A 22,557-nucleotide genomic window follows, 5' to 3' on the forward strand; every position below is an offset into this window, starting at 1 on the left:
TGACCTACCCTATAGCTGGACCTGGCACTTCAGCCCTTGCCTTTATTCCAACAGTGCTTCCCTCTTGTTGCGCCATATGCCCTGGAACATACCGCCTGAGTTAGGGTTACCAGATTTTTCCTTTGGGAAAATCTGGACCCATGGCCACGCCCCCCAGGACCGCCTAGTTCCGTCTGTCACGCCCTGCCTCGCCCCAGGCAGCATCCTGCCATGTGCGGACAGGACGCAATGACATCACACGCATGCCTGCGCATGCACGGATGCCCCTTCCTGACGCGATGGCGTCGGGAAGCTTTTCAAAACATGGACAAAGTGTCGGGTTTTGAAAGCCATCCGGAGCCCCGGACATGTCCTCAAAAGGAGAACATGTCCGAGAAAATCCAGACGTCTGGTAACCCTAGCCTGAGTCGGTATATCAAGTCCGGTCCATGGCAATATCCTGGTCCAGACTAAAAGCCCACCTTTTTGAGATTACAGTGAAGGGGTTATGAGTTAAAAGCAAAGCACCCACTGTAGCTTCCTCGTGACCCTGGGCAGGTTGCTTGGCACCCCATTGCTCCTGCTACTTTCACTTCCCTGCAGCACTCTAGGAGTCATTTAAATGTCCATACATACCCATGGACTTCCTTTGCTTTTATGATTGCCCCATAGCTCTCTGTTTTAACTCCAGTCCCAGTCCCTGGACTTCTGGCCTTTCCTTGCTGCTAAGGCTGACCCACACCTCTGCTGCTCCCCTGCATTTGAAACTTTGGTGCCTGGACTTAAAAGCTGACTTTTCCTGGGCTTCTCTTTGTTGCTGCTGCAGGTTCTCTTCAACATCTCTACTAAGCCTATCCATACTGCTCTTTTCAGCTTCCCAAGATTCCCCACTGTTCCCTTTCTGCCTGTTCCTACAGCTTTCTTTAGATTTTCAGAACTTCCCTTCTCATTCAACACTTTCTCCCTCCTCTCCCCCCCCCCAAAAAATTTGTCCCTTCAGACATCTGTAGGTTCTCTTGTTTCCCCTAGCATAGCCACTCCTGTACCTGTTCCAAAAGCTCTCTGCAGCTCCTTGGGCTCTTTCACATGCTTTAAACCTGGATTACAGATGCCCCTCCACCTCTTTCCCTCTTTTTCAGGTTGCCTAGCAACCCTATAACAAAATAATGGACTATAAGTCCCACTGTGACTGCCCATGTGACTACCACTTTAAGTGGTTTAAAGCAAACTGTTTTCTAACTCCCCCTTTTTATCCACATTGGAATATTTCTAGATAGTCCATTACAATATGCAACCAGAAGCCATAATGTGTTTACTAAACCCTAATGAATAATGATAAGATACACCAAAATCTTGGAGGCTGAAATGTAAGTAAGATTTAGGTTATGATGCTTCAGTTTTCCTGCCAGGGATGGGGTAGGAGGGAATAGAAGACAATATCAGTATAAGAAGAAAAAGATAAAGATAAAGAAGAAAATTAAAATTAAAACCAAAAAGAAATATGACAGAAGAGAAAGAAGTTGGGCCATGGGACAGAAAGGGGTCAGTGTCTGAGGCGGAGAAACTTGAATGTGAAATTAGGTGGGACAATGATGGAGGCGAGAAATAAAGAATAATGTTCCATGATATGAGGGGCTGCTGAAAGTTTTCAGCCCAACCAACAAACAGGGCAGGATTAATTTGTTGGCCCCTAGGCACACAAGTACACTGGCTCCCTAGCCCTGCCCCGCCCATGCCCAACCTGCCCCACCCCCATTTATTTACCTGTTTTCTTATTTACTTCTTTATTTCCACTTGTATTTCTTTTTCTTTTATTATAAAATTCAAAACATGCAACAAAGATTACCATACCAGTGCCAGTATGCAATATTAGTTCTATGCAAGCCCTAAAACATCTATGTGCAAAACCCCCCTTCCTTCCCTCCCTCCCCACCTACTTGCCCAGGACTTTAACTCTGAACACTTTCCATATGTATATAAAAGTGTTCAAATGCATAAGTCTATATTAATTACCAAGTTTGCAACTCCTCTCAACTGCATCACTCAATGTCATCCAACTTTAACCCATATGTATGTATAAACAACCAAATCTGTAACTCCTCTGGTATGTTCCATTCCATGTACAGTATGTTAATTTGTAACAAAACAACAAGGCAAGTGGTCCACCAAAGAATGCAACGTGGAACAAAAGAAGATCGGCAGACAATAAGGAGATTCAAATCAGGTTTATTCAAGGTGCTCCCAGGGACCATGTCTGATGCATTTAGTCAAACAAGGATGGTCAATGCTAACAGAAAACCATGTCTTTCATACACACAGGATATAGAACCACCCTCACTCAGTATGGAATAAGTAATCACAAACCAACCCCCCCACCCCTCCCCTTTTTACAAAAGCACGTAAGAGGTTTTTTGCACTAGCTGGCGGGCTGAATGTTCTGTGCTGTTCTGACGATCATAGGAATTCTGTGACCATCGAAGCACTGCAGAGCATTCAGCATGCTGGCTTATGTTACAAACTGAAGGAACGGTACAGTTTAGGGGGTAAAGAAACAGTGGTGCATATCCCCCAATACTGAACAAAATATAAAAAATAGCAGATGTAAATTTAAAAAAAGAGAAATACCAAATCGCTTTACAAATTAACAAATAAAAATAAAACAAAATGGAAAATAAGATAATACCATTTTATTGGACTAATGCATTTTTAATTAGCTTTCAGAGGTCAAACCCTCTTTCCTTAGGTCAGTAAAGTATACTGCTGTTACAATATTCTGTCCTGACCTGAGGAAGGAGAATTTGGTCTCTGAAAGTTAGTCAAACGTATTAAAATTAGTCCAGTAAAAGGATCACCATTTCTATTTCTAAACACTTATCAACACAGCTCCAATACTACTTTATCCTGAAGCAAAAAAAAATTTAAAAAAATAGAATTTTTTTTCTACCTTTCTCATGTGGTTTCTGCTTTCCTCATTTTCTTGTCATTCTCTTCCTTCCATCCAGTGTCTGCCCCTTCCAGAAAATATCTACCTCTCTATACAATCTCTCCTCCTGCTCCCCCCCCCCCCCTTGGTCTGGCATCCATCATCTTCCCTCTGTTCCCCTCATGGTCTGGCATCTCTCTCCTTCCATCTCTCCTTATCTCCCCCCTGTGGTTTTTAGTATCTCTCTCTTCTCATTTCCTCCACTCAGATATGATATCTTTGTCTCCTTCCCCGTTTTCTGGCAACTCTCCTCTCTCTTCCCTTTTCTTCTCTGGTCTTCCTTCTCTATTTTCTGCCTCCATCTAAATTAAATTCTTTATTACTATTCAGTCCCCAGTTTCCCTCTTTTCACTGTGTCTACTCACAGCTTGCTACCCCTTTCCTTCACCCCCCCTCCCTCTATCTCACTAACTATCTTCTTCCCCCATCCAGCATATGCGCCCCATCTAGCTTGTGGGAAAGCAGCAGCAGTGGTGAGGAGGTGAGGGCCTGCTCCAACATACCGCCTTTCTTGTTCTTCCTGACTGCCCTTCCATCTAGCATCTTCCCCTCCCCATGCCTGCCGACTTCAACTCATTTACTGCTCTGTGCTCTCTCTCTCTCTCCTACCACTGCCGAAGCCTGTAAACAAATTTAACACACGCCACAGGGCTCAAACAGTGCACGTGCCGCTGACGGCTTCCCTTCTCCTTCCTCCCTCTTATGACGTAACTTCCCATTTTGTTTATGGAGGAGGAGGAGGAGGGAATCCAGCAGCATCACGCGCACTGTTAGAGCCCCGCGGCATGTGTTAAATTTGTTTACAGGCTTCAGCAGCGGCGGGAGAGAGAGAGAGAGCAGTCACAGGCCCTGTTTCTGTCAATGGGGGGCCCAGTGTTGCCGCTCGAGGGGGGAGTCTGGTGTTGCTGATCGAGGGGGGGGGCCCGGTATTGCCAATCGATGCTGGGTGGGGGGCCCATCACTTTTTTAAATAATTTTTTTTCAGTGTTCTCCTTCAGAGGGCCCCCCTGACCATTTTGGGCCCTAGGCACATGCCTACTGGCCCTATTCATTAATCCAGCCGTGCCAACAAAGCTGGGGGAGTCTCCATTGAGGGCTAGATTATTAGTCCAGCAATTTTCCACTTTTTTTCATTCTGTATTTTTCCAATGGAACAAAAAAAGTGGAAAATCACTAGACTAAGTATATTGGCCTCGATGAAAACTGCCCCAACTATGTTGATTGGGCTGCGAACTTTTCAGCAGCCCCTCATATAGGAGGCTTCTATTTTGGTGGTCTGACAAGAAGAATCTTCTTTATGAATCTGGAAAATAGGACTTTATTTATGGGGACCTATGGAAGGCAATTCTATAACAGGGTTCCCATTATGGTTATAGGGGTTAATGTTCAGCTGGCAGCGATCAGCATTTTCCTGACCATCACCGGTGTTATGCCTGGAAATTCAATGCCAGGCCATGTCCAGGCTTTGACACTGAATTTCTAGGTTTGTGGAACTGGCTAAATCATAGCCAGTTAAATGCACTATAAAGCACTTAACCAGCTATGGACCACCAATAAAAATAGGATCTTAAGCGGCCAAGTGTTGATTCCGCTCGTAGAATGCCCCCCAAATAGCTGACTTTGAGTTCAGCCCTAACTGGTCATTTTCAGCAGCACTAACCAGATAAGTGCCTCTGAAAATGACCAGTTATCCCCAAGCAAGCAATTATGTAACCAGCCAGGGATTGATTATGGCCGGTTAAATCCATTTGAATCTAGACTCCATAGGACTGGATTCTACAAACGCCACCTGTATCGGTGGCCACCTAAAAAACAGCCACCGATCATGTCATCCATGCACCGGCAGCATTTGTAGAATCACAGCTTTGTGAATGGTAGACGCCAGAAATGTAGGCCAGGGATTTCAAGGCCTACATTTCGGGTACCTACCTTTCATGTGACTCCTAACTCCTCTCACCTTGGGTTCTACATCTCCAACCCTATATGCCATGTCTGTCTGTCCAAGTTAGATTGTAAACTCTTCTGAGCAGGGACCATCTATAAATGTCAAAATATTCAGCACTGCCTATGCCTCTCAGTGCTATATAAGTGATAAGTAGTAATGTTTTTTTTAAAAATGAAGTTTCTTCCGTACATCACCCCCTCCATGCTATACAAAAAAGACAATACCACAGGAACTCTGGATAACCCCTGATGAATTCTGACAATGATATATTGCAGATAAGTAATTGAATGTAGATGGACTGGTTTTTTCTGTGCACGTCTAGTGGTGCTTGTTTCTTTACATGGACTTATTTTTAACTAGTTATTTGGTAAAAATATGCTTCAGTAAATGAGTTTTCTATGGTGACGATTGTGCTTAAGGCAGCTGAAACTTGATTAAATGACTGCTACTTAATCCTGAGGGGTTTTTCCTCCATCTTTTTTTTACCTTAGGGTGGATTTATTTTAATGGTCCATGCAAGAAGCAAGGCACACTGGTTATAGGATTTAAAAAAACAGCAGTAGTAGTTGAAGAGGTTTTATCTAAATTTAGCTGCTACTGTGACCTGAAATTATGGACTGTGTGACATTAGAAAATCTCCAATGTTTCTGGCCAGTTTAGAAGGGATCCATGCTCTCTTGTCTGTTACAGAAAGGATGGTAGATGCGTGAAATAGTCTCCTGGTAGAGGTGGTGGAGACAAAGACTGTGTCTGAAGTAGAGAATGACACGGGGACAAATTTTCCCCCATCCCAGCGGGAACTAATTTTCTCATTCTTTCCCATCCCTGCGAGTTCTTTTCCTGCCCCATTCCTACAAACTCCATTCTCATCTGCACAAACCTCAGACACTTTATAACCATAAGTGTTCAAGGCTTGTGCGATTAAGGTAGAACTTACAGGAATAGGACAGGGACAGTGACAAAACTCAAGGGGACAGGACTGGGAGATTGAGTTCCTATAGGGACAAATTTGTCCCCGTGTCATTCTCTAGTCTGAAGTCAAGAAAGAATGGGATAGGCATGTGTTATCTCTTAGGGAGAGGAGGAGATAGTGGATGCTGTGGATGGGCAGACTGTATGGGCCATTTGGCCTTTATCTGCCCTCATGTTTCTAAGTTTCTGTAAACCTGGCAACTTGATTGCCCATCTGAATCAATACTGTTTGATTCTAAAGAAGATAGGCAAATACTCAGAGTGAGTAAAAGATGGCCCTGATGTACAGGTGAATATTGTGGAACATTATTGAGTAAGTTGGGAACCAAGCAAGGCTCCTCAAACTAATGTTGGAAGCATCTGATGTGAGAATACAATAGTGTTTCAAAGGTGCAACAGGGAGACATTTGTTGAGGTTGAATTTGGATGTCGCAACATTCTGGTAAGGAGAAGGCAATGGACACATTCTGGTAAGGATAAATTGAGTATGCTAGGACTGAATGAGCCCCAGCAGAAAAATTAAGATGTGCTTGTTCGTTTCTAAAGGATGATATATTGTAGATGCTGGTGCTCTAAAGTAAAACAGTGAAACATTCAGGACATTAATTCATAGTGAGGATGCGTGTGAGTAATGATTTAATTGTTTCACTCTGGTTATGCTGTGAGAAAAAGAAAATAGTTAAATTTTGTCCCTGTGGGTCATATTTCCTTGGGTGAACCCTGAGATGAAGCCAGCATGGCAGGATGTGTTCAGCAGCAGGGGAAGGAGAAATCAAAGGATTTATCCTCATATGATTACCATCTGTTCTTTTTCTGGACTGATGAAAAAACTCCTTTGGAGGCAGATAGAATTTGAGACGGAGGTAAATAAACATGTTAAAGAATGCAAAACTGGCTCCTGATATAACTTGTGATCTGTGAAAGACAACATTAAATCACACAGAATAAAAAGTCCGAGAGCTAGTCTCGACGGACGGCTCTAACGCGGAGCTGGGAGGCCCGCGGGGCCGTCCGTCGGGTAGGTTTTAGAAGGGGGAGGGGGGTTAGGTAGGATTAAAAGTTTAAATCGGGAGGGTAGAGGCCTTCCCGCTGAGGGATTGGCCTCTGATAGGTTAAAGTCGCGGCCGTGGGGGGGTGGGTGGGAGGTGTATTTAAGGAGGGCTCTTGGAGGACCTTAAGGGTTTCCAGTCCTCCGAGACAACTCTCCTGCCCGTTGGTACCTGGGGGTGAGGGTTTGCTTCGGTTGGCGGTATCCCGAGCTACTGGCGGCTGGTCTCATCATGGGGATGAACGGTGGGCCGGTTGGGAGCCATGCCTGGTTGGTCGGATGACCTTGGACAATGGGGCATGTGGGGACATGCCACCCCTCAGACCCTTGCTTAGATGGCAGGGTCGGGGGCCATTTACATCTGAGTCAGTAGCTCGGGATCTGGGTCGCAATGGTGATACCATTGTGCAGGTTTAATAGATAAACTGTTATTCAAGGTTGTTTGTAATGTTATTTATAATATTTAAATGTTATTTAAATATGTTAATTTTTCAGTAAACAGGGCTGCGGCCAGGTTTCTCCACGCAGGTTTACGTGTCTTCTTGGGGATTTGTTTAAGGATTTGATGGGCAGGAAGATGTTAACAATAAGAAAGCGGGCCATTCCAGCTTCCGCTGTTAGAAAGTAGCTCTTGTAATTCCTTTATAATATTGTCTTACCTGCTGCACAAACTCATTGTATTAAAAAAAAAAAAGCTAGAGCCTGAGATGAACAAAGGTATCAGAACAGCACTTAACAGGAACATATTATCTGCATTGCGAAGGATACAACTACATTACCTGCCAGGTTCCTAAACTGTTATCCATGGCCTTTTTTCCAGAAATGCCAAGTTACCCGGTTCCAGGGTGGAGATTTTAGGACTGCCCCATCCTGGTGCATTATGGGACTTGCAGCATTGATATCAGTAGGAAGGTTCAGGAACTGCTTTGAGATGTAAGTTCAAAAGCTGGACTGGCCAAAAATCTCCAGCCTGGAACTGGATAACTTGGCAGCTCTGTTTTTCTTTGCATATTATTCCCTGATTATAGGTATTATTGAGGTAATCCTAGTTCTCCGGCCCGCTCGCTTGTGCACATGGCACAGGGGCTCCAGCCAGCTCATTGGGTTGGAGGGGATTGCCCACCAGACACTAGGGCTCACAAAAAGATGATTTTTAGTTTCCTTCACGGTCACTCAGATTACTCTCAAACTCACTCGAGCTGGGCAAAGTTCAGGGCCGGATGAATACGGTAGGCTAAAAGACTGCTATTCCTGGGCTCCAGCTTCTCCCTTAACCCCTCCCTCTTCTGGGAGAACAGGCAAAAGAACAGGCAGGAGCCAAGGTAACTGGAACACATTCAAGGGTTTATCTAACTTGGTTGAAGTAACTCATAGCAGGGCTTCTAGTGGTTAGAGCTACAGCCTTAGCACCCTGAGGTTGTGGGTTCAAACCCAATGCTGCTCTCTGTTACCCTGGGCAAGTCATTTAATCCTTCACTGCCTCAGGTACATTAGATAAGATAGTGAGCCCCCAGGACAGATAGAGAAAATGCTTGAAGTACTTGTACATAAACCACTTAGAGTGTAGTTGTAAAATTACAAAAAAGGTGGTATACAAGTCCCAATCCCTTTCCCTATTTACAAAAAGTCTTAATTTGGTTCAGGTAAATCCTTAGACCACATATTCTCTTTTTTTTTTTTGTACATACAGTTCAGTTTCTCTTTTTCTTTTTTCTAGGGTTAATAGATTTTCCCAAAGGAAAAATCCCTCCCCATGGCCACACCCCCAGGCCTGCCCTGTTCTGCCCGCATCCTACCCCCCCAGCCACACCCCCTTAACCTGTTTGTGCGCCTGGACGGCATCCACGCATACAACGTAATGACGTCGCGCGTGTTCGCATGATGTCACTGCATTGCATCCGTGCATTTGTGGATGCTGTCCCAACGTCGGAAGTTTTTCAAAACACGGGCAAAGTGCCAGGTTTTGAAAAGCTGTCCAGACCCCCGGACATGTCCTCAAAAGGAGGACATGTTCGGGGAAATCCGGACACCTGGCAATCCTACTCTTTTCTTTCCTTTGTCTGCCCGTCCCCCTTGGAGGCACCAACATGAGGGGGATCTTTTTCTAGGATCCAAGTTTAGCAGGAGATTGGGTAATTAAGCCCTTCTATGGTCCCATACTTTTAAGCCAATTTCTTCAGTTCTCTGCCCACTCCCTGGGTAACTCAGAGAGCCTCCCTCCAAATATCAAGCCTCGGCAGGAGCCAGGGGTAACCAGAGGCTTCTCTTTTGTTATTCCCTCTCTCTCTGTTCCCTCCAAGATACTTACGAATTACTTCGGGTTATTGAGCTCTGGCAGGACTAGGAACATCCAGAAGCCAGGAGCTGCCTACTGCAGTCCCTATTATACTCCTCCTCTCCCCCCCCCCCCCCCCCATCCACAGAGGAAAGGACCTCCTAGGCTCCTCCTCCTCCTCTTCAAAATGTGCTAGCCACAGTCTGAAATCTCAGTGATCCCCCTGGAAAATCCTACACATTGCTACTCAGTGTCAGGCATTTTCCAGGGGGGTCACATTGAATTAAATAATGTAAATTCAGATTCAGTGTTGGGAAATATTTTATCATAGAAAGGCTGGTAGACACCTAGAAGTCCCTCCCAGAGGAGTTGATGGTAGAGGCAAAAAGAGTGATGGAATTCAAAAAGGCATGAGATAAACAGAGAGGAATTCCTAAATGGCAGGAGGATGGAAATCAAGCATAGAGCACTTCAGCTCAGAACAGCAAAGAAATGAGTTTTGCACCTTTAGGAAGGGGGGTGGGGAGGGGACCAGCACACAGTGGCAGTTACTTCACTTAATGCATGCTTCATTAAAAAAAAAAAAAAAACCCAGGAAGCCAGAAGCATGTTACAAAGAAAAAAGAAAAACAATAAGCAATCAAATTCTCCACCCACAGTCCCTCCTACACAACCTCTACAAAAGCAGAATAATCATTGGGAATTAAATGCTTTCTTAATTTTGTACAGCTCTAACTACTTTACTGGGCATGTTAAATAGGCCACTTTTTCATCTGTCATTTCCTAATCTTACTATGTTACATGATGCAAAGAACGATTAATAGAATCAAATAGCAATTCATGTTCAGTTGTGATCTATTTAATTTTGATCCCATGTACAAAGTGCAAAAATTTTACAAACAAGTAATACATTGAACAGCACTTATATCCAATAAAATAATAATACAAAATATGTTACCCCCCCTCTCTCCCACCCTCCCTGAATGTGTGTGAAAATCAAGTAGGAATTAAAGGCTTATACATTTAATGAGATATAACAAATTACGTTAATGGACCCCATGTTGCTTTAAATATTTTATTATGTCCAATATTTCCAAATCCATTTTTTCATATCTATAACATTGACACAAAGGGCTCATTTTACTAAGGTGTGCTAGCGTTTTTAGCGCACGCTAACCATGTGCTAAATTAAAAATACTAATGCAAGCTCTATGGAGGCATTAGTGCAGGGGTGTCCAATGTCGGTCCTCGAGGGCCGCAGTCCAGTCGAGTTTTCAGGATTTCCCCAATGAATATGCATGAGATCTATTTGCATGCACTGCTTTCAATGCATATTCATTGGGGAAATCCTGAAAACCCGACTGGACTGCGGCCCTCGAGGACCGACATTGGACACCCTTGCATTAGTGTTAGCGTGTGTGGCATTGTAGCGTGTGCTAAAACCACTAGAGCACCTTAGTAAAAGGAGCCCAAAGTTTCCCACCAAAAGGAAAAATTTAGCCTGTCCCAGTTTTTCCAATTCCTGGTGATCATTTGCATGGCAACCCCTGTCATAATTATAAGAAGTCTAATGGATATTTAGCTTTCAACAATGTCCCACATATGACCACATCGCAGGACAATGGAATCGATGTTTCTAGTATCATATTAATTTATCCCCATATTGATTTCCAAAAATCACCCCCTCCCCCCCCCCCGATTATGATTTATGCAAAGATACTAAGGCTATTCCCGTATACTTTTCTAAGGATTCTCTTATGATACTCAGTGATAACAGACTGACCTTTTTTTTTCTAGTTTGTGTCACCAGCGATAGACTGTCATTCAGAAAACACCATCCCAAATCTAGGCTATACTGAAATGTTTCCCCAGTGTTTTCAATCTATTTGGACTATAATTGGATTGGCTTAAATTGAATTTGCTAGAATTAAAGGATTGTCTGTCTGTGCCTGGTGTCACTCATCAAGTTTAAGTTTCAAGTTTATTTAAAATTTGATTGATTGCATTGCCTAATCATACATTCAAGGCGATGCACAATTCTAAAACAATTTATGACAACATACAGGGAAATAAAAAATTCATATACCAAAAACATGACTTATCAGACAAACAGAACCAATACAGAATGTAGGGATGGAAGTACAATAATTGAAAGCAAATGAGACAATCAAGGGAAACTACAAAAGGGGGAGAGGGTGGGGGGGCTTATTTTAATCTTAGTTTTACACCTTTGAATACATACATCCAGAGTGGATGGGAGGTGGGTGGGATTGCATTCTTATTCTATATAAGGAAATGTTAATGAATAATTATTTGTATTATATGTATTTGGTCCTTCCCAAAAGGACAGGTAATCTGTGGGGTTCCCAAAACCACCACTATAAACTCACAAAGAGTCAAAAACCTCGAGACTTGCCAAAAGCCTCAATAATCAAATAAGGGTGTGGAAGAGGGCAGAGACCAGTGAGCACTAGAAAACAGATACTCACTAGACCCAGCACCAAATCTCCACTCCCGGACGGAAAGCCCCCCAGCTGAAACGGTCCTGGTCCCAATTTGTATTAGCCTCGTTCTGCTGTCCTGACTACAGATGCATCCGGGGACAGAAAACACACACACACACACACAGATAGCCAAAGAAAGATGAAGTGTTTATTCAGACCAACATCACATATTTATAGTCCCCCCCCCTCTTTGTACATGCCCAGTCACAAGCTAATAAAGGGTGTAGCTTATGAGGAAAAGTAAATTTCATTTCTCAAGGAAAAGTAAGTTTCATTTCTCATAAAAAACGGAGGGGGGAGGGAAATTCCACAACCAGTAACATAGTCATAATTACAAATAACATAAAGAGACAATGTTTTTTGTGATTTCTTGTATAGCAAAATAAGCTTATAAAGAATATACCCTTACATATATGAATTCTGAAATTTGATACCATTTCTTTCCCTTTCTAATTGCTCTTTTTTGTTGGAATAGTCCTTGAAAAACAAAGACTATAAATGTTAAAAACCACTCTTATAATTCACATTTTTAATATATAGTATTATAATCAATTCTTACTTTTTTAACATTATCTATCTAAAATTATAGTGCATAGTATTATTATTTTTTAATTAGAGTAAATCTCTGGGGGGGTCAGTATTCCAAAAGACTTAGACCCATATTCTATAAACGGCGCCTTAAGTTAGGTGCTGGTAGGTGCCATACCAGAGCCTAACAAGTCAAAAAAGCCTTCATCATGGCTATGGAGGTGTTTTATGATGTCTAATACCACTGTAGGCATGGCTAATTCTGGAAGTGGCGTTAGGTATTATAAAGTGCCTCTGCACCTGTGATGGCCTTGCAGAGATAAAAGCATGAATGACAGCCAACAAACTCCAAATGAACCCATCTAAGACTGAACTATTATGGATTCATCGAGAGTCTTGCCTTGCCTCTCGCCCATACATCTCCTGGGATAGCACCATTGTGGAACCCAAAGACCAAGCTGAGACGGTTGAAGATGAAGCAAAGAAGAGTGCTAAAGAATCTATTAATTTAACAGATATTCTTGAATCTTCTCAGGAGAAATTACTACTAGAGCAATCCTCCTAGCTACCTTTTCAACAGAACAGGACAAAATAGATGTCTTAAAAAAATATTTCCGGTGGGAAAAAATACTGAGTTTTGTGGTAATCCTAGCCAGATTTTTCCTGATGTGGCTAGGTCCTGAAGGTAGATTTATGGGTATAACTAATTAGTGCTACATGAATAAGTCACTTGCATATCTCGTATCTAAGATACACCATAAATACATCCACAGATTTGGTATTTTGCCAGTTTATACAAAGACCAAAGCTATATGAAATATTTTATTATAGATATAAAAATATAATTCACAAGCCAGCAGTAAATAATAATTATTTGTTCACAAATAATTATGTACTGAGTACATAATTATCACACAGTATTTACTAAGTAAATGAGTAAATATAACTAATTCTTACACACTCGGTATAATTTCTAATAATAATAATTATCCCAGGACAAGCAGGCAGGTATTCTCACATGTGGGTGACGTCATCGACAGAGCCCGGATGCGGACGCCTCACAAGCAGACTTGCTTGAAGAAACTCGAAGTTTCGAGTCGTCCGCACCGCGCATGCGCGGAGTGCCTTCCTGCCCAGCGCAGGGTGCATCTAATCAGTTCTCAGTTTTCCATGGAGCCGAGAAGTCCGTCTTTGACTCTCTGCGTTTAACTTCGTTACTTCGTACCTTCTCTGAACTTCGGTTTGTATTTTTTTCCTCACGAATCACTGTTCTTATTTTATTTCTTTCATTTTCAGTTTTTTTTTTTTTTTTAAATTTTCCCTCTTCCATCCGTTTCTCGGAACAGGCTGCTCAGCCGCAGCCCGAGGGCTTAGATCTTGCGGCGGCTATTTTTCCTTATATGTCCCGGCCTGCCACGGGTTTTAAGAATTGTAGCAAGTGCCAGCGCACGATCTCTCTTACGGACCCACACTGTCGCTGCCTTAAGTGCCTTGGGCCGAGTCATCATCCTAGGTCGTGCCTACCTTGCCAAACGCTTCAGCCTCGTGCTTTCAATCGTCATTGTATTTTGATGGACAAGCTCTTCGAGATGGAATCTTCTAATGATCCCTCGACTTCAAAGCCGTCTTCCGCCTCAACTCCTACCGAGGTTCCGCCTGCTTCTACTGCTTCCACCTTGAGCCTCATCAGACCTTCGTTATTTGCAGCGGCTCTTTCTTCGATGACTTCTGCTCTATCTTCCCCTGTTTCCTCAGGTCAGATAGCTCAGCAGTCAGTTCCACCGGTAGTGATTAAAGTGCCTAAGACTCCCAGGTCGAAGCACACTCACACTACCTCGAAGGAACCTCCAGCCAAAGCAGGTGGTACGGTTTCAGACGCGGATCCATCCTTCCTGGCTTCTTTTCAGACCATATTAGAGAAGCAGTTTATTCAGTTCCTTACAAATATGGGACCCAAATTGCTTCCTCTTATCCAGCCTGGGCATTCAGCAGACTCCCGCGAGGTCGAGCCACTTCCTTTGCCTCAGTCTGAGCTTACACACTCTTTGCAGGGAGCAGAGTCTCTGCGTGTGTCTGGTCTGGTATCCAAGCACGTGAAGCAAGGAGAAGATTCTTTGCGAGTGCCTCGGCAGGATTCCTCACATTCTATACAAGGAGCAGAGTCTTTGGGAGTGCATCAAGATTCCTCCATCAAGCCTCTGGAGCTTCGATCTTCAGCCTCCAGTCCTATCCATTCTTTGATAGCATCGGCTCCTTCACTCTCCGAGGCGAAGTCTCCTCGATCTTTGAGATCTGCTTCCAAGCACAGTTCTCACCGACGCTCGAGGCCTTCATCGAGGCATCCTTCCAGGCATAGTTCTTCTTCTAAAGAATGACCTTCTTCAACTAAGCCTCGATCTACTCCGACTTCGACTAGACCACCGACTCCTCGTTCGAGGTCTCCAATGCCGGACCTCGAGGATATCCCGGTTTCGATTGCCTCGTCCAAGTCACCCTGTTCCTTCGATGCCTTTTTTCCTGCCAAGGCTTCTTCTTCGACCCAAGCTGCCTCATAAGAACATAAGCAAAGCATTGGCGGATCAGCTATCTTTCTCATCTTTCCTTCGTCAGAAGGCTGTAGACTTGGATCTTCAATTAGACACTGGCTCTAAATACTGTAAGGAGTATCTCAAAGTCATGCATCTTCCTCAACCTCCGGCAGAATCACTTAAGCTTCCTCTTCATAAGCTTTTGAATCAGACTTTTGATCGATGCATACTAGCTGTTCCAGGCAAACTGAACTCTAGGTATAAGACTGTGCATCGCAAAGGGTTTGACAACTCACAGTTATCTCATCAATCCCTGCTTGTTGAGTCCTCCTTAAAGAGGTCCCATCTTTCCAAAGTTTATGCCACTGTTCCTCCTGGAAGAGAAGGGAAAACTATGGACAAATTCGGACGTCACATCTATCAAAATGCTATGATGTCTTCTAAAGTCCTCAACTATAATTTTCAATTCATCACTTATTTTGAATTCCTTATTTCTTTACTACCAAAGTTCTTGAATTATTTGGATACTCAAATGCACTTTGAATTTCAAGAAGTCCTTGCTTCTTTGTCTCAACTCCGTTTGCATCTCCTTCATTCATCTTATGATGCCTTCGAGTTGTCTGCCCGAGCATCTGCTTGCTCTGTAGCTATGCGTCGTCTTGCCTGGCTTCGTACCATTGACATGGACCCTAATCTTCAAGACCGCTTAGCTAATATTCCTTGTGAGGGCAATGACCTCTTTGATGAATCTATCGAGACAGCCACCAAGAAATTGTCTGACCATGAAAAATCCTTTGCTTCTATAGTCAGACCTAAACCAAAGCCAGCTCCTGCCAAACCTGCACGCCCTGCTCTTATCTATCAAAGACGTTTTGCTCCGAAGCCAGCTCCTTATACTCGCCCTCCTCTGTAGAAACAGCAACCTCAGAAGCAACAGAAACCCCAACCTTCTGCTGCACCTAAGGCTTCTCAGCCTTTTTGACTGTTTACAACCGAGCATAACCTCCACTGTTCTGTCTCTGTCTCATTTTCCCCCTTTAGGAGGTCATCTCCATCATTTTTACCTCGATGGACGATAATTACATCCGACCTCTGGGTGCTTACCATCATCAGGGAAGGATACTCTCTTCATTTCACTCAGGTTCCACCAGAGCTTCCTCCAAGAGAGTATCCTTCCAATCCTTCCCAGACCACCCTTCTTCAGGAAGCTCAAGCTCTGCTTCCTCTCCATGCCATCGAATCAGTTCCCTTGGAACAGCAGAACAGGGGGTTTTACTCCCTTTACTTCCTTGTTCCAAAGAAGACGGGCGATCTGCAACCCATTCTGGATCTCAGGGCTCTCAACAAATTTCTAGTCAAAGAAAAGTTTTGAATGTTGTCCCTGGTATCCCTTTATCCCCTTCTCGAGCAGAACGACTGGTTATGCTCTCTGGATCTCAAGGAGGCCTACACTCATATCCCCATTCACCTGGCCTCCCGTCAGTACCTCAGATATTGGGTGGTGAATCTGCATTATCAATACAGAGTACTACCCTTCGGCCTGGCCTCGTCTCCCAGAGTATTCACCAAGTGCCTGGTAGTGGTAGAGCAGCTCTGTGGAATCATGGTCTTCAGGTGTTTCCCTACCTCGACGACTGGCTCATCAAAGATTCCACATCTCAACCAACAGACTACCTGGTTCCTACAAAGTTTGGGATTCTAGATCAATTTTTCCAAATCTCAGCTTCAACCCTCACAGACTCTACAATTCATTGGAGCTGTTCTGGACACTGTCCAACTCAGAGCATTCCTTCCTCAACAACGACTGGAAGCTCTTCTTCAACTCTGTCAAACAGTGTCTTCCTGCTCTTCCATCTCAGCGAGACACATGATGGTACTTCTGGGTCACATGGCCTCTACAGTACATGTGACTCCTTTTGCCAAACTTCACCTCAGAATTCCTCAGTGCACCCTGGCATCTCAATGGACACAAGTTTGCGACCCTCCTTCTAGACACATTTCAGTCACTCCTTCATTGAAGAAGTCTCTCCGTTGGTGGATGCTCTCTTCCAATCTTTCCAGAGGCTTGTTTTATCAAACGCCCCCTCATCAGAAGGTCCTCACAACAGACTCTTAGACCTACCCTTGGGGCGCTCATCTCGATGGTCTCCGTACTCAAGGCCACTGGACCAGTACGGATCGTCAATGTCATATAAATCTGTTGGAACTCACAGTGATTTTCAAGGCTCTCAACACTTTTCAACATCTTCACGACCAGGTAGAACTCATTCAGATGGACAATCAAGTCGCTATGTATTATGTCAACAAACAGGGAAGGACGGGATCTGCCTCCCTTTGTCAAGAAGTTCTGAAGGTTTGGGACTGGGCAATCTGCCACAACACCTTCCTCAAAGCTGTCTACATTCAAGGGGCGAAGAATTGCTTAGCGGACAACTTGAGTCATCTTCTGCAACCTCACAAATGGACACTCCATTCCTCGCCTCTTCATCACATTTTTTCATAGTGGGGAACCCCTCAGATAGACCTCTTTGCGGCTCCCCACAACTGCAAACTGCCTCAGTTCTGCTCCAGGATATACTCTCCTCATCGCCTCGAGGCAGATGCTTTTCTTCTGGAATAGACATATCTCTTCCTATATGCATTCCCTCCATTTCCTCTCATTCTCAAGACTCTGGTCAAGTTGAAGAATGATCATGCCATCATGATTCTAATTGCTCCTCGGTGGCCGAGACAACCTTGGTACTCCCTTCTACTTCAACTCAGCAGCAGGGAGCCATACTTTCTACCTGTTTTTCCTTCTCTGCTTACACAGAGTCAAGGATCTCTGCTTCATCCCAACCTGCAGTCTCTACACATGACAGCTTGGTACCTCTCAACATAACCCCTCTTCAGTTTTCTCAATCTGTAAGAGACGTTTTAGAAGCTTCTAGGAAGCCTACCACTAGACAATGCTATCACCAAAAATGGACTAGATTTTCTACGTGGTGTTTCTCTCATCATAAGGAGCCTCAGAATTCCTCATCTTCTGTTTTGGACTACCTTTTGCACTTATCCCATTCTGGCCTCAAGTCTACATCTATCTGAGTCCATCTCAGTGCAATTGCGGCTTTTCATCAGTCTATTGAAAGGAAACCCCTCTCTGCTCATCCCGTGGTTTCCAAATTCATGAAAGGACTCTTCAATGTCAAACCTCCTCTCAAACCGCCTCCTGTGGTTTGGGACCTCAATGTTGTCCTTACTCAACTTATGAAGCCTCCATTTGAACCAATTGATAAGGCTCATCTGAAGTATCTCACTTGGAAAGTGGTGTTTCTCATAGCCCTCACTTCTGCTCGACGAGTCAGTGAGCTGCAAGCTTTAGTTGCTGGCTCACCATTCACGGTGTTCCATCATGACAAAGTGGTTCTTGGTACTCATCCTAAATTCCTCCCTAAAGTGGTCTCGGAATTTCATATCAACCAATCCATTGTTCTTCCAGTATTTTTTCCAAAGCCTCATTCTCATCCTGGAGAATCAGCTCTTCATACTATGGACTGTAAACATGCTTTGGTCTTCTACTTGGAACACACCAAACCACACAGAACTGCTCCTCCACTTTTTGTTTCCTTTGATCCAAATAAGTTGGGCCATCCTATTTCTAAGTGTACCATCTCCAACTCGATGGCGGCTTGTATTTCTTTCTACTATGCCCAGGCTGGATTACCCCTTCACAGTAAAGTCACAGCCCATAAGGTTAGAGCTATGGCAGCTTCAGTAGCTTTCCTCAGATCTACACCTATTGAGGAAATTTGTAGAGCTGCTACTTGGTCCTCGGTTCATACCTTCACTTCTCACAATTGTCTGGATACTTTCTCCAGATGGGATGGACAGTTTGGCCAAACAGTATTACAAAATTTATTCTCCTAAATTGCCAACACTCCCACCATCACATTCTGGTTAGCTTGGAGGTCACCCACATGTGAGAATACCTGTCTGCTTGTCCTGGGATAAAGCGCAGTTATTTACCGTAACAGGTGTTGTCCAGGGACAGCAGGCAGCTATTTTCACAACCCACCCACCTCCCCTGGTTGGCTTCTCTGCTAGCTATCTGAACTGAAGAGACACGCCCTGCGCTGGGTGGGAAGGCACTCGCGCATGCGCGGTGCGGGCGACTCAAAACTTCAAGTTTCTTCAAGCAAGTCTGCTTGTGAGGCGTCCGCATATATCTAGCCCAGCTGATAAAGTAGAAAATTCCTTTTCTCATCCCTTTAAGGTTATGCCTCCTTCGATCAGGGAGATGGAATTCGTCCGTTTTCTTCAGTGTAGCAGATTTGAAAATTCCTTAGCGTCAGATAAGGCAGTTTGTTACTGGAGCGAGCTGTAAGATATATCTGCTAAAGCTCCTTATGCGGCAGAAACCAGATCTGTTTAAGGCAGTTCTGTGTTCTTCACTCTTAGCCAAGAGCTGGTCACAAGAGGTAACTTATCAGTTCTTATTATGCAGGGTGTGTAGAGACACCTAAGTTTCTGATCCGAGCTTCCTCACATCCAAAACTTAGACTAATAATTATTAGACCCCTTTCTCCTTAGTTTTCATCAGGACCAATCGAAAAACAGCACCTGAATCAATAGCCTTTCTGTGTATATTCTTGTACAGGCCTTGAGAGAGAGGTGCCTCCATAGATAAGAACAGCATAGCAGCTCATACCTCCTCCAGATTCACACGGGCTGAGCATGTATCCATAAGAAGATGTCCTTGACTGGAGAAACACACAGTTCTTATAAACATACCCAAAATGCATCTGGCAGCCAGCAGACAGCAAAGATGATTTTTCTTTTCTTGCAAAAGATGGTTCAGGCTTCTTGACATCAGAGAGGCCTAACCTTAAGTGTGAGGAAGGAATCACCCCTACAGTCCACACAACCACAATGCAAGGAGTTTTTGAAATTAAAAGATAGAGTTATGTCTTTAGGTGGAAATGTTTCCCTTCAATTTCCTTGCAAGTATATAATAAGTTTACAATCTAATAGATATATTTACTTTGATCCTTCTCAACTAGAAAGATTGTTGATTGAAAGAGAAGTTTCCATAGTGGGGTAGGGGGGTTTAAAGATGTATAAAATGAAGAAGAAAATATCAATATGTAGAGGTGACAGGTTCCATTTCTAGGTTAATTATTTAATTGCTACATAACTTTCTGTTGTTTCTTCTGGTTGATGTGAACTATGTATTTCATTTTACTGTTTTTCACTTGAAATATGTAATTAAATAATGATCAATTCAATTTTCTGTAGCTCATTATTGATCCTGTAACATGTGTGTTATTATTCCTGAAAACGTCTGTGTGTGTATCCTTGTAACCCATTCTGGGTTCCTGGGGAGGACGGGTTATAAAACTAAATAAATAAACATGAAAGGTAGGTACCAGAAATGTAGTAGACCTTGGTCTACATTTCCAGCACCTACCTTTCAGAAAGCCACGATTCTATAAATGGCACCGTTGAATGATTAAATGTTTTTTAGAAGGCCACTGACAATGATGCTAATCAAGGCACATTGTGCCTTCTAATCAAGGCACATTGGCTCCCAGTTTATAGAATCTGACCCTTAGTATAATTGCAATTACAATTGGCACGTCTGTCCCGCACATACTCCAAAGTGTTCTGTGTGGTATACAAACAAGAATCTAGGTATTCCTAGGTAAGAACATCATCAAATGAACACTACTTATCAACTAATATTAATAAATTTACTAAAAAGATAACAATGCAAGTCTTTTGGTTTTGAAATTTTAAGCCAAATAATGGATACATTTTGGCCAGACAGCTAGATGCCTAGCCAAGATTTACCTTCACATGTATGGGAGAGCCCAGAAGCCAGGGGGTGGGGGTAAAAAGTTAGCCAAATAGCAGTGATATTCAGCCACTATCTGGATAACTGTCCCTATTTAATGGGGGGTCACATAAATAATAGTCATAACTGAAACAGATACATTTTCTGCTTAAGTCTAGGACCTCATTTTCAGTGATCCCACTTAGAGGTTCTGATGTAGCTGGGAACATAACATGCTCCTGGCCAAAGCAACACATAGATAGTGGTTCTCAAGCTGGGCTTGCTGTATCTTAAAGGGTCAGTGCAGGTTCTAAACCCTCATCTCCAATCCCCTTGTGAAAACCATCACTCTGGATCCACAATCAGAATGGGAAAGACTATAATCTCAGGTTACAACTGAGTTTTGATAAACACAAGATAGCCTTTTTGAACATTGTGATCATATATGAAAATGGAAAATTTAACACAACCATTTATAGAAAGAAGACCAATGTAAATATGACCAGCTGTCATAGTCAATCACTGAAGAAGAATCTATCTTTCAGTCAGAGTCAAAGGCATTTGCTCTTTAAAAGAAGATTATGGGTTTCATTCCCATCAGATGATGTGTGGGTTCAAAGAAATGGGCTACCCAGCTAGACATGTTACAGAAGGTTTGAATAAGACTAGACTTTCAGAAAATCATTATTAAAATCTAAAAATTGACAACAAATTGGTTTGTACATTACTGTATTTTATGACCATATGTCATGGGATTGTAAAGATACTTCACAGGCATTGGCATGTTATTGCCTACAAGAGGCGAAAGAATTTAAAAGGCATGCTAGTCCCTTCGATGCTTCCTGGTATTCACAACATCAAGAAGAAGATCATCTTTGCACATTATCCTTGTGGCATTTGCTCAGCCTGTGGAGTGAGCCTTAAAACAAAAGTGTTTGTAGATTCTAGAAATGGTGAAAGATATGAACTGAGACATTTCTCTAATTGCCAGTCTGAAGGAAAGATCTGTGTAGTGATTTGTCCCTCTTGACTACTATATGTTGGTAAAACCAAAAGATAACTGAAATCTAGCATTGTGGAACACAGGACTGAAGTTACTCATAAGAGTACTGAATGACCGTTGGTAAAGCATTGTATACAAAGAACTCAATTCTATATATGGCACCAACTAGTGCAATGCTAAGCATGATAATCACACTGGACATGACACATAACACTTTGTGCTATGCGCCTACCAAGTTGTGCATGCAAATTTCAATTAACTCCAATTAACGTCAATCCTTCTTCTTCTTAGGTGCCATCAACTCATGCTCAATTCTGTGGCCACCAGGCCCTGGACTAGGCTGATAGCGCCCTGAGTGGACCACAGGAAAACTGCACTGGCATGCTGCTCGATAAGGAGACAGTCCCCACAGGGAAAATATAAAATAAAACAATCAAAAGGAAACCAGGTAATTAGTTAGAATCCTATCCAGGGTTCTTTATTCCACAAAACAAAATCAGAATGGCAAACAAGAAACAAAAAGGAAAAACTCAAAGCAAAAATCCTGGTCAGCAAATCAGGATATACACAGTCCCTGTGCTATAGCAAGAGTAGTACAGCTTCCTGCAACTAGGCCTCACATGGGCCTAGGCCTTGTTCTGACCCTAAAACTGGGCCTTTCTCAAAAATATATTTAAATCTGTTTAGTTCTGGTTTAGTCCATTAGGCACTACTGCCTTAAACCTAAAAATGAACTTCTGTTACTCTTGCAGCAGTAATTTGTCTAAATTTCTACCTCTCCAAGAAATGGAGAATTTACAGACAACTATGTAATTGTAATGTAATTTATTTCTTATATACCGCTACATCCGTTAGGTTCTAAGCGGTTTTCAGAAAATATACATTAAAATTATAAGTGAGAAAGGTACTTAGAATTTCCCTAACTGTCCCGAAGGCTCACAATCTAACTAAAGTACCTAGAGAGTAGTAAGGAAGTGCAA

This window comes from Geotrypetes seraphini, chromosome 2 (genome assembly GCF_902459505.1).
Source record: "Geotrypetes seraphini chromosome 2, aGeoSer1.1, whole genome shotgun sequence".
Classification (NCBI taxonomy): domain Eukaryota; kingdom Metazoa; phylum Chordata; class Amphibia; order Gymnophiona; family Dermophiidae; genus Geotrypetes; species Geotrypetes seraphini.